Genomic DNA, 12309 nt, shown 5'->3' on the forward strand with positions numbered 1-12309 from the left:
TGAGTTGCTGCTGGGTCTATTTCCATGGTGATGCCATATGTTTACTATAAGTCCGGTTGGAGCACTCCCATTCATCATAGAGTCCTTTTGTCTCTTAGTTGGGGGCCTTACCCATTCTCACCTAAAGTGATTGCTAATGCTCCAGTTTTAATCTTCAGTCGTTTTCGGCCCAGTTTATCTCAGCGATTCCACACTCCTGCTGCTCCTTTGAGCAGGAGACTTATTTTATTATTCATATTGTTTGTTTCTTTTCAAGAGGGAAAAGTCACATGGAAGGTGGGGAAAATGGCAGCTCACATGGTAAAAAGACCCTGATCTTCCGCAACGTAGGTGACAGGTCTACGTGAAAGGTGGGCATGAGGGAAATAGTGAAGGCGCTGAAAGAAACAGAGGCCACGGTGTGGGGAGGCACAGATGTTCGTCTGTGGTGAGCTGGCGTCAGGCTGTGCTGTGAGTTATGATGCCCGAGTATGAAGACTTACACAAAGGCATAGAAACAATATGATTCATTGTTGGCGAGAATATATACATGGATTGAGTGTTCAGAAAATGCAAAATGGCTCCGATGCTGGCTACTCTGCACCCATCAGCTCGTTTATGTTCTCATCTACAGATATCTTTGCTAGAACAGTGACCAGGAAATTCTAAGACAGGTTTCAAGGGTGGTGGGGGTGGGGTAAGGTTGAGTGTCTTTGTGAAATTTTGATAGTAAATGTGACATGAAAATACTGTTCCCATGCAAAAGATTTACAAAGAAAGATATCTAACCAATTACTGAAAATTTTAGAGAAGGGAAAAATTCATGTTCATTCAGCCACCATGTTGACACTGTAGTCTGTGGTGGCACCATGCTAACAGATGTGACTGCAGGCCCTGGTAAACCTCACACTTATTGCACCATGCCCTGCTGCAATCTCCCACCATGCCCTGCTGTAGTCTCCCTCTGCTCTGCTGCAGTCTCCCACCATGCCCTGCTGCAATCTCCCACCATGCCCTGCTGTAGCCTCCCACCATGCCCTGCTGTAGCCTCCCACCATGCCCTGCTGCAGTCTCCCACCATGCCCTGCTGCAATCTCCCACCATGCTCTGCTGCAGTCACCGAGTGAGTGGAAAAGGAAGCTATGCACTCTGAGTATTCGAGTTACTGGCTGTCCTCTTCAGATTGGCAACAATTGCTCTTGAATGTACCCATCTGCTTGTGTTCAGCCATCACTACCAGCTATGAAATATCGCCAATACTGGAGAAACTAGATAGATAAGGCTAGTAATACTGAATTTTAAGACCATACTAAGTTCTTTCATCTGGATCCCACTGAGTCACTGTTAGTTTTTTATTGTTTGAGATCTCATACATGCATCGCATGTTTTCATTAGCTCCTCCAATTCCAAGTTTATCTCCTCCCACTCTATGTGCTCTTCTGTGCTCCATTTTTGAAGCCATGGAGTCCACTTAGTGGACCGTGCGAGTGGGTATACTACTACCTACCGGGATGTGGATAGCTTCTCAGAGGCTGCACCCCTGAAGAAAACTGTCTTTCCTTCTCCCAGCAGCCACCAGTTCCCAGCGGCTCCTCAGCTAGGGTGGGGCTTTGTGACAACCTCCCCATCCACGATGATCTGCTGCAGGTCTCGTACACATAGTCACAGCTGTGGTAAGTTCATGTAGTGAGTTCACATACGGAAAACCGCTTCACTAAAGTAGCCACAACCTTACAGTCTTTCTGCCCCTTCTTCCTTGGTGATCTGAGGAAGTGTGATGCAGGAGCCCCATTCATAGTCGCTTACTCTATGCACATCAGTCATGTTAATTGCTGCAAAATGAAGATTCTCTATGAATGAGGGTTGGCAGGTGTCCGAGTCTGTGGGAATAAAGATAAGTACCTGGGGCATTTAATATGGTGTCCATTTAGCGGAAGAAGAGTAGTAGCTTCTCTAGAGTCTGTGATCTACTCAGATTCTCGGCCCAGGCATAAGTTCTTCTTGTATAATGGGCCTTAAATTTAATCAGAAGGTAGTTGATTGCCCCCGTAACATTGTACCTCTGTTGTAAGGGACACAACCTGCCAAGTCACAGCGTTCACAGATGGGAAAGATTCTCAATGACTTCTCCCCCTGGAAGCATACACAGCACCTTCCAACACTCTGAATGCTGTCAAGTAGGGATGATGGTTCCAGGTGAGTAGCAGCAGATTTCTCCACACTGTATGGCTGACGGGTATGGTATCTTCAGTAATAGGGTCTTAACATTAAGTTCTGTATAATAATTAACAGTGGTAATAACCTGTGATATTTGGGGAATTGCTATGTTATGGGATCTCGTGGACAACAACTTGAAAAGAGGTGACCCGTACCAGACACTAGGCATTTGTTATCTGTAGTATCTGGGAGAAGCATTGTTCTCCCACATTATAAGGAATTCTAGTCAAGTGTGTGTGTGTGTGTGTGTGTGTGTGTGTGTGTGTGTGTGTGTGTAGGAAGCCTCTACAGTCTCTTTCAAGGGTTTTAAATATTCCCTATATTCTGTTCTTACTCTGGTGTCTTAGTCATTGTTCTTTTGATATGATGAGACAATATGATCACAGCAATTCTTATAAAAGAAAGCATTTCATTGTGGCTTGCTTACAGTTTTATAGGTTCAGTCCATTGTCATCATGGTGGGGAGTATAGCTGAATTAAAGGAAGAAATTAAAAAGGGAAGGATATAACTGGTCCTGAGTTTGCACCAGATGAGCGAATAAAAGCAATTAAAAGGAAAAGACACAATGTCTCCTAGTTATGGTGGAGTAGAAATTTTATTATAGATAAAAGGGAGAGCACAGCAGACACAGGAACATCTGGGAGAGTTCAGAGACTCTGAGCCATGTAAGGAGAAAGGAGAGGGGAGAGGGGAGAGCCAGATAACCAAAATGTCTGGATTATGTAGGGAAGGGCAGAACCCTGTAACAGGAAGGACTGAGGCATGCTGGGGGAACTTGGAGCCAGGTCTGCTTTGGTATAGGCACCTCAGCAGTTTGTCCTGGGTCTGAGACCTAACAGAAGTAGCTGAGTGTTCTGCATCCCAGGTAGCAGGAAGAGAGAAACTCTGGGACTGGCTTGGGCTTTTGAAACTCCAAAGCCCACCCCTGTGACACACTTCCTTTAACAAGGCCACACCTCCTAATCTCTCTCAAGTAGAGGCATTCCCTGGTGAGGGAGCATTCAGATACATGTGCCTATAGGGGCCATTTTCATTCAAATCACCCACCTGTACCATAGACCTCGCCCCCACTTAAGGATTTCTGCTCCACTCTTCCCTTTTCCCACTTCATACCACCCGTGCTCTGCCCCTGTCCCTTGAATCTTGCCTCCTGTACATGGCCCCTTACCTCTTTTCTGAAGAATCAATCCACATATGAGAAGAAAGGTGACATTTGTCTTCCTGGGTCTGGGTCACCTCACTCAGGTTTCTAGCTCCATCCACTTACTGTGTATTTTGTAACTTTGTTTTCTTTACAGCTGGATAAAAGTCATTTGTGTAAATATGTCACATTCTCATTATCCACTCTTCAGTCGGAGAACACACAGGCTGTTTCCTTCCCCCGGCTATTGTGAATACTGTAGCAATGAACAGGAATAAGGGAGTATCTCTGTAGTAGACATACTTCTTCCTTTGGGAATATGTCTACGAGTGAGACCCCTGCTTCTTATGGTAGATCTGTGCCCTGACTTTTGAGGGACATCCACACTGGTCTCCCTAGTGGCTGTATCAGTTTGTGTTCCCGCCGGCAGTGAATGAGCATTTCTTGGGACTTTCTAATGCTAACCATTCTGACTAAAGGGGTATTAATTTGTCTGGAGAATCAATACTACATGCTGGACTAGACAAGGAACAGCTTGGGTCTCCCAGAGTGTCCTGGCTCTGGCAGACATCCATTCTTTCAGCCTTCTATCAGGATCCAACCTGTACCCAGGTGGCTGAACTCCTGAGGAGAATATGGAAGTGACCTTCACATTAGGGGCTACTCATGTAGAGTGTCTCACTGACGTGCACTCTACATAACACCAATGGGCTATTAACAAGCAGGACACTTTCTGGAAAATGGTTCTTTCTAGAAAAGGGGCAACAGCTCCACCTGATAGACCAAGGCACACTCAAGCTACTTGTGTGCCCACAAGACCATGCTGGGCTGTATCAGGATGGGGGCTCATGGTTCCTGAGGTGTGGTACACATCTATACAGCCTCACCTGATTATGTGCCTGGAAGCCATAGACACACTTCTGATGCTCCACCATGTCCATAGATCTAGGTTTGGCCTGGGTTCTAATACTCTAAGTATCAGAGTATTCTGCCGCCTGTACATCCTGTGTGTGATCTGTCCATCCACAGGCAGTGACAGTGCACTGGGAGTTTGCAAGACAGGCATGCAGCCCTTAGCCCCATCCCTGATGGCACACCAGCTCCTGCCCCAGCTCACACACTGTCCAGGGCTCCCAGTGTATGCGCTGCTTAACCTTCCAGAATAGGGTGATTAATATCCTAGAAGTTACTCAGAAAATAAGGATGGAAAGAGAAGGCAAGGACTCAGGAGGGCTCCTGTGTTAACACCGAGGCTACAGGAGTCTGGAGACCCATAAGGCTGCGCGTGGACCAGGGATTTCCCCATGGTTAGGCTGGACTGGTGAAATTTAACCTTACCATAGCTATCCTTACCTTCTCTTGAGCTGTAAGTTCCTAAGTCTGAAGTGCAGGTGTTTTCTGTGGAGGACCATGTTCACTCAGCAATGAAAACATCTGGGTGAGCACGCCCGGCATTGCCCTGCCTGAGCTGGAGCGGCGGAGACACACTTCACACCCTGTCAGCTGTCTCAGGGTTGAGCATGTACCACTACCTTATGAGGCTGGTGGTGGTGTTGGAAATGCATAATAATTTCAGGAATACAAGAAAGATAAACTTAGGGCCGGAGGGGTGGCTTAGCGGTTAAGAGCACTGACTACTCTTACAGAGGTCCTGAGTTCAGTTCCCAGCAACCACATGGTGGCTCACAACCATCTGTGATGGGATCTGATGCCCTCCTCTGGTGTCTGAAGACAGCGACAGTGTACTCATCAAATATATTAAATAAATAAGTACATCTTTAAAAAAAAACAAAAAAAGAAAGAAAGATAAACTTAAACCTTGGGGTTTCTCAGGGGTCTGGAGAGGATAAGGACTGGTCCTCAGAGTAAAAAGTTGTCTTGGCCAGGCAGCAGCTTCCAGCTCCTAGATAGGAGACCCCAGCCTTGCACAAGGCAGGATCTGTGATCAGGGGATGCTTCTCCAAGAATGTAAAGTGGGTGCTGAGCAGGAAGCTTTGGATGCTGTCCTGATCCTCTTCCACCTCCACACAGAATATTCTGGAAATTATCAGTCGTGAGATGTGGTGCAAAGACAGGAATGTGGACTAATGTTTCCCAGAGTGCCCTATTGCCTGGACACCTCAGTTTCCAGGCACAGGCCTTGATCCTTCCCCACCGGTTCCTGCAGGGGGCAGTTGGCCACATTTCCTTGGGGAGGTCAAAGGTGGTTCTGGGCCTAGCTCAGGCCTAGCTTGCCCTTGCCTGTCCACCAGAGGGCAGTAGTGCACAACTGTCCTCCTGGTCTTAGTAACAGGGACCCCAGAAGTCCAAGGGACTCCAAGGTCCAAGTCCTTGGAGATGACCACAACTGACACTGTGCAGAGGCTCGGAGTCTGCAGATGACACTGCTTTTGAAATCTGCTCTCGGGAACATTAGCAGATATTTGGGGAGATATCTAAAAGCCAAGGGAAGCAAGGCTCTGACTCCCCAAAGCCTCTCAGTGAGGCCTCTCCTCTGACATGACAGGCCTAAGGAAACGGAGACCCTTCAGATGTAGAATGTGCCAGGGTCTGAGTTCTCACTCCTGAGCAGTGCCTTGAGCTTGCCCAGCTGAGGGCAGGTCCAGCTTGGTGTGTGGGTGGCAGCCGCCCCTGCGGAAGAGGCGGGGCCTGAGCCCCCTGGCAGCTGTGTCTTCCCAGCCTTTGAGCTCCAGCACCTCCTCATCCAGGTTACCGGGATGGCCTGTTACTGCACCAAGGAGGTGATCGGTGAGACTACAGAACACTGTGACCGCCAGCAAGGCCAGCTGGTCACCGAGACAGAAGACAGCTCCCGGGGACGGAGGCTGAGAGTTCTGGCACGGTCCTCGGTGCTCACACTCTCCTCCCTTCTCCTCGGGGGCCATTCTAGTATTACAGTGCTAATCCACCAGACACGGGGGATTTTAAATTTCATTTTTGTGCAGTTATTTAAAGTTTAAACTGATAATGTCTAACCCAATTAAATTCCAGTCAATCGTGCTCTAAATGCACTAAGTCTTGTGAAATATGAATGAGGCGTCCCCCGTGCTCCTTAACAACTTAATCTCCATGCTGAGTCTCTGCTCTTGGGATTACAGTGCTGAAGCTAGGAACGAAGCAAAAGCGGGACAGGATGGGGACTCGCAGCCCACGCCGAAGCCTTCTCGCTGGCCTTGCTCACTGGGGTGTCCGGCACATTCAGAATTCGGAGCTCGTGATGGACAGCACCCACTTAAGTCCAGTTGCCAAGATGAGGGCGCGCTCTGGGAGTGGCCTTCAAAGGCAGCTGACTACAGTGGGCATCTCCCCACCCTTACCACATCGCGCCCAGCCTCCCACTCTGTTCTCTGTACGGGAATACTGACAACCGCTGGCGTTGAGTGTGGGCTCTGTTTTCCAGGGTTATTCTGAGGAATCCTGGCTCATGGCTGACGGCGTTAAAGCTGCCTTCCGCTAGATGTCCGCATCAACCCAGCAGCACCGCCACAAGAACGGTAGCTGCCATGGTTGTGTTCCCACACCCAGTCTCATGTTGGAATCCTGGCTCTTCTGTGGTATTGGGGCCTAGGGCTTTGGGACTCACAGGGGCTGTGAGAGTAGAGTCTCACAAATGGCACAGGGAAGCTAACCTGCCCTTTCCAGGATTGACTTCTCTTGAGGGGTGAGCCTTGGCTCGGCCTTGGGGCTCTTTCCTAAGAGTCTGTGCTCAGTGGCCATCCACCAGACACAAGAAGAGGCTGTGATTTCAGAACAGCCCTGGCTACCCGGGGATTGATGCAGAAGGATGGCCCTCAATGTGGCTGCTGTGCTTTGAGAAACTGACTCAGAGTCTTCAGATTCAATGTTGTGTCGCCTAAGACCAGGAGATGAAACAAAAATAAAAACAAAACCAGCAAACCTTTTAGGAGCAGAATAAAACAGCGCTTTTGAGACATGGTCACACTGGAGGCTGGCCGTTCAGACCTTAGTGATCAAAGGCAAGTCGAGTTCATTCTGGGTCTTTCCTGCCTGGTACCTGGCTCAGGTTCTAAGGTTAGCTCCAATGTTAGTTCAACTGCCTTGGCCACGTTTGCATACACTGGCCAGGTGTGCTCATTGGGTACCTGGTGCAGGGTGGAGCAAGGTCATTGGTCCTACCTGAGGTTTGGCCAGAACTAGAGTGAGCAGCTAAGAGAGAGATCAGACAGGTCAGTCAGCAGACAGGCAGGGCCCATGACTGTGTCTGCCTACCATAGAACTTATGAATCTGAGTCTGGTCCTATGAGATGGAGATTCAGCCAGGGCGGGGAAGGCTCAGGCTGCCACCAGTAAACCTTTAGAAATCTAGTCAGCTCAGTTTCCATCACAGGTGAGATGTCTCTGCTAAGTGTCAGGAATGGCTTAGGGTTGGGCAGAGCAGTGTTCATACAGAAGATCTGGAAGTGGACGCAAAGGCGGGTTCTGTGAGGTCTGTGGGGACAGGAAGGCGGTGCCTTTTTAGCAACAGGGACGACTGTCTTCTTCAAAGCTGGACTGCAGCTGTCAATTTAACAATCCATGCCATCAAATCCACAAAGAAGACATTTAAAGCATATAATGCAATAGCCCTGTGGTTACATTACATTTTGAAACTGTGGTAAAATATAAACATGAAGTTCACCATTTAATCATTTCTGAGGATTGAACCCTAGTGCCTTATGCATGCCAGGCAAACACGTTACCACTGGGCTTGAGTCCAGCCCCAGACTGCACCCCGTAACCATTTTTAAGTGTTAAATTTCATGGCACTATGGACACAGTGTACAACTATCATCACTGCCCACATTCAGAACACTCTCTGTCACCAGGAAGCACAAATCTTCCTCTCCCAGCCCCAAGTTCCTTGCTGAACCTTCTGTCTCTACAAGTTTGCTGACTCCAGGGACGTCACAGGGTCCATTCAGTGCTTGTCTTTTGCTACTCGATAATGCATTGGATAGAGTATTCCTCAGTACCACTGTGATGGGGCAAGAGTGAACCTCCCTTCCTTTCAAGGCTCCTCACTCTGCGGCATGGCCGTAGTTCTCTTGTCTGTCGTCCTTGACTGTGTGCCTGGTTACCCTCACCTTGTGTGTCCATGAAGGACGCCGCTGTGACTTTGGGTGGTCTCGTCCCTGCCCTCGATTCCCTTAGGTAGATGTCTAGCAGTGGCATTGCTGTGTCCTGTGCACAGCGTATGCTTGGTCCTTTTATTGGTTACTTAATGTTCTGCTTTGGGGGTGGGCACTTGCCCCTTCACAGTTGCCACTTCAGGGCTGGGGACCCTATATCGGAGCTGGAATCTGGGATTCTCCTTCCCCATGACTAGGCTCTTGCTCAGAAGTGGTGAAGTCAGGATCTAGCAGGGCAACAGAAGAGAGAAGCACTTAGGGAGTAGTGGGCGAGCTTCATACAAGCTTTGCGTCCACCCAGCAGTGTCCAGCTTTGCTGGCCACTCTTTAACCCTGATGAGCAGTCAGGTCTACCATTCCACTGCCACTGCCCGTCACCATACCATGACCCACCAGCCTCCACCTTCCACTGTCGCCTGCCATTGTCCCATATTGCCTACCCCTGCCTCCCACCACCTCCTACCACCTGCTGTCACCCACCATCACCTACCCCCATATCTCTGCTTTTTCTCACTCCGCTGCTTGCCTACCACTACCTGCCATTGTACTACCTCACTACTATCCCCCAACAGCTTGCCCACCCACCATGGCCTCTACTGCACATTTCCCTCACCCTCCATCTCCAGCCATCACCACCTACCACTGTCCACAGCACAGCCACTGCTCACTGCCCTACTACACTCAGCATCGGCTGCTCTCCAATTCCTGTTCATATTGTCCACCTGTACCTACCATCCACCGTCCTGCCTTAGCCTCCCACCTGGAGGTTCTAGACTGGTCCTTCTCATCCTCTGTATGAATGCTCCCATGTAGGCTACCTTCATTGCATCTAGCCTAGGACCCACCACCTGAGTGTGTGCCCCTCTGGGGATTGTCTCTCCTCCTTGGTAGTGTGTTGCACTCCTGAGGGTGTGGTCCCAGTAAGTTGTAACCCTTTTGGGGGTATGGATCGCTTGGTGCTGTGGCTCCTGGGATGTAAGGCTCCTGTGGTGTGCCCACTAAGGGATGTGGTCTTTCCAGTGCCTTGTTGCTGCCTTGGGTATTGCTGCTTCTGGGTGGGATGAGGAAATGTCAGTTATCTTTCTGGGATAAGCCCTTTTCTTCCTCAAGATACCTGAATCTAGACTGGGGAAGATCCTGGCTTCCAACCTCATGGCTACTTTCTCTACCTCAGTTCCAGGGTCCTTCCCAGACGGCCTGTCACTGTCCATGGACAAATCTCCAACCCTGATAGCTCCTTACTTCCTAGGCTGGTGTCTATTGGCTCCTAGCATTGCTTGAGATCACGCCACAAGTCCTATATGTATAGATCCCTGTCCCTGGTCTCCCTAGGTCCTCAGAAATCTCAATATCAATTCACAGAGGAGCTCCAGTAAAATTCATGAGGCACCCTCAGAAGAGATGACCACAGAAGGAGGGCACTCTTGGCCAGATCAGCCATGGCGTTTACTTGGCTTTGGTTACAGGAGTCAGAGAAGCCTGGGGTAGCAGAAACCTCTATGGTGGTACCTCCTCCCTCCTCCCTCCCTGCATCCTCGCACCTCTGTGATTGTACTGGGTGATGGAGTAAACCCTCGGAGAAGAGAAACAGAAAATCTGTTTATAAAAGGTGTGTGCAGTGTCTGCAGGGTCTGCCTCCTATCTGGATCTTTCCCCTGTAGGTGCTGGGTCATTACCCTGGGGACATTTCCAAAGGGAGGGCTTGACAGCATGTGTGAGTGACACCATTTCAATGGCCATCAACCTATGTGACATGGTTCAGGGTAAACTTCACTCCAGGGCCAGGGGAACCTTCACTGGAGACCTGTCTTTCTGGTGCTGCTGTGCCTCTCTCCTGTCTTGCAGATGAAGAAGTAAATGAGAACCCAGGACAGGATGGGAATGAAGGAGAGCTGCTCTTAGGTTTCCCCTCCCTGGCATCTGCCCCAGTGACCTGTCTCCTGTCTCCTCCCATCTATCTGGCCACCAGCCTCATCACTTTCGGCATGGCCTACTCATCTTCCTCTAGGATACTTTTTGTCCTCCTGTCTGCCTCCAGAGTCTGACTCTGAAGGTTCTCAGACCCTGGGCACCTGACGAGATGCACGAGACAGACTCCAAGGTGGACTTCCTGCCTCAGAGGGGCTCACGGACCCTGGGCTCATTCATTGGTAGGCATCAATCACCCTGTATCAGGCAGCTTCCCTGTCTTTGCCCTTGAGCCTAATTGCCACATTTTGCTGTGGTTACTTTCTGGGAGACAAGTTTGTGAGAACCACTTCTTGTCCGTGGGCATCTAGTGCCTCTCAGGCTGAAGGCCGTAGCACTTCCTGCCCTGATTCCAGATTCCTGGATCTGAATCCCACATAGTGAGGTACTTGGTTCTGATCTGTGTGTGAGCTGTGGTAGTAGCCGGGGCTGGCTGAAAGGGCCTGTGTGTTTCTGTCTCTCCTCTCCACCCAACTGGTCTGTCTGAACTCCCTTGGGAAGAGAACACGAATGAGTCTCCGGCTGTGTCTCAACAGCTACCTCAGGCTTCAGTCAAGGTTCTGAGACACCCTGCCTGCTCCCACCCTAGCCAATCTTACCACTGCAGGCTGGTTCCCCATTCTTCAAGGTCCCTTGGGTGTTGTTAGAAGACTTGGCCTCCCTATGGACCTCAGTCCTTGGTATTGGAAAGACCTGTCCTACACTCCACATGGGGTCTCTTTCTGGCTTGTACCCCTCAGACGCGTGACTAATGAGCTGAAGTGTTCCTTGAAGGAAAATCACCCTAACAGCCACAACCTTGCTTTCTCCAAGCTTCCCAGTCACCAGAGCTCCGCTAAAGCTCTGTGTCAAATGTGGGTGACAGTGATGGGCTCACCTCTCCACCCCCACCTCAGTGTGTCCTCTGAGGTGGAGAAAGTTCTGGAATTACAGATAGGAGAATATTTGCGTCATCCACAGTCTGAAGACCTGCTCCTTGGTTCTGTCCCTGTTGTGGATGTAGGATTGTCTAGGAGACCAGGCAGTCTGGGATCTCTGTGTCATCAGCCTCTGTGTCCCACCCGCCTGTCCTCCAGCTATCAAAGGGGATTAGCAGTAACAGCAGTCAGGAGGCAGAGAGAACAGGCCTCCAAGACATGGCCACTGCTCACAGCAGGAGGCTCACAATCAAATTCTAACGAAAGGTCACATTTGCAATAAGTAAGATGGAAATGTGGGTAATTGGTTAGGAGCGCTGATACTTCTACGGCAGAGAGCATTTGGATGGAGTCGGAACCTTTCTGCTCAGGTAATTAAAAATGAGATTTCACAGTATCATTAAAATGAGGGTGAGCGGGGTGTGATGACGTCATCACAAGAGGAAAACACTCTTCAAGTGAGCGTTTGTAGTTCTTGTCTTTGTTACTAAAAGGAACACAGCCTTCCCCTGGGTGGGTGGGGTACCCCTTAAGAATCCAAGGAACAGCATAAGCCCCCACAGTCTACATCGAAAGAGGAGGAGGGATAGGTAGACAGGGTCCATATGATCCCGACTCTTCCCAGGATGGACCAAAGGCTTAATGAAACTGAACGCATCCCTGACCCCTCTACCTTCCCAGACAGAGTGCCAGCCCACTGTTGTATCTTCTGGAGCTGTGTATGGGGACCGCTGATCAGTCGGTGTGCCAGGGAAGGCTGCAGCTCAGCTGACAGACCGACTGAAGAGGATGCCACAACAGTCCTCACCACAGGGACTGGAAAGTCAGTGAAAACGGTACACGCAGCCTCACCCTTTATAGAAACCAAGGTAAAGTGTCGAGTGCCCAGATACAATACAGCGGTGCAGTAGTAGCTCCTGGCTTTACTTGTGTTGTTTTAAAACCCCACCCCCACTC

The 12309-nt window shown here is 49.7% G+C and overlaps 1 long non-coding RNA gene across 1 annotated transcript; it reads left to right on the forward strand.

The window, feature by feature from the left end:
* The first annotated feature begins 1088 nt into the window (after positions 1-1088).
* Positions 1089-12265, forward strand: LOC120098989 (uncharacterized). Its single transcript, XR_015644913.1, has 4 exons — positions 1089-1260; positions 1549-1652; positions 2052-2175; positions 12034-12265. It is a non-coding gene; the product is annotated as an uncharacterized LOC120098989 (long non-coding RNA).
* The last annotated feature ends 44 nt before the right edge of the window (positions 12266-12309 follow it).

This window comes from Rattus norvegicus, chromosome 1, assembly GCF_021556685.1.
Source record: "Rattus norvegicus strain SHRSP/BbbUtx chromosome 1, alternate assembly SHRSP_T2T, whole genome shotgun sequence".
Taxonomy (NCBI): domain Eukaryota; kingdom Metazoa; phylum Chordata; class Mammalia; order Rodentia; family Muridae; genus Rattus; species Rattus norvegicus.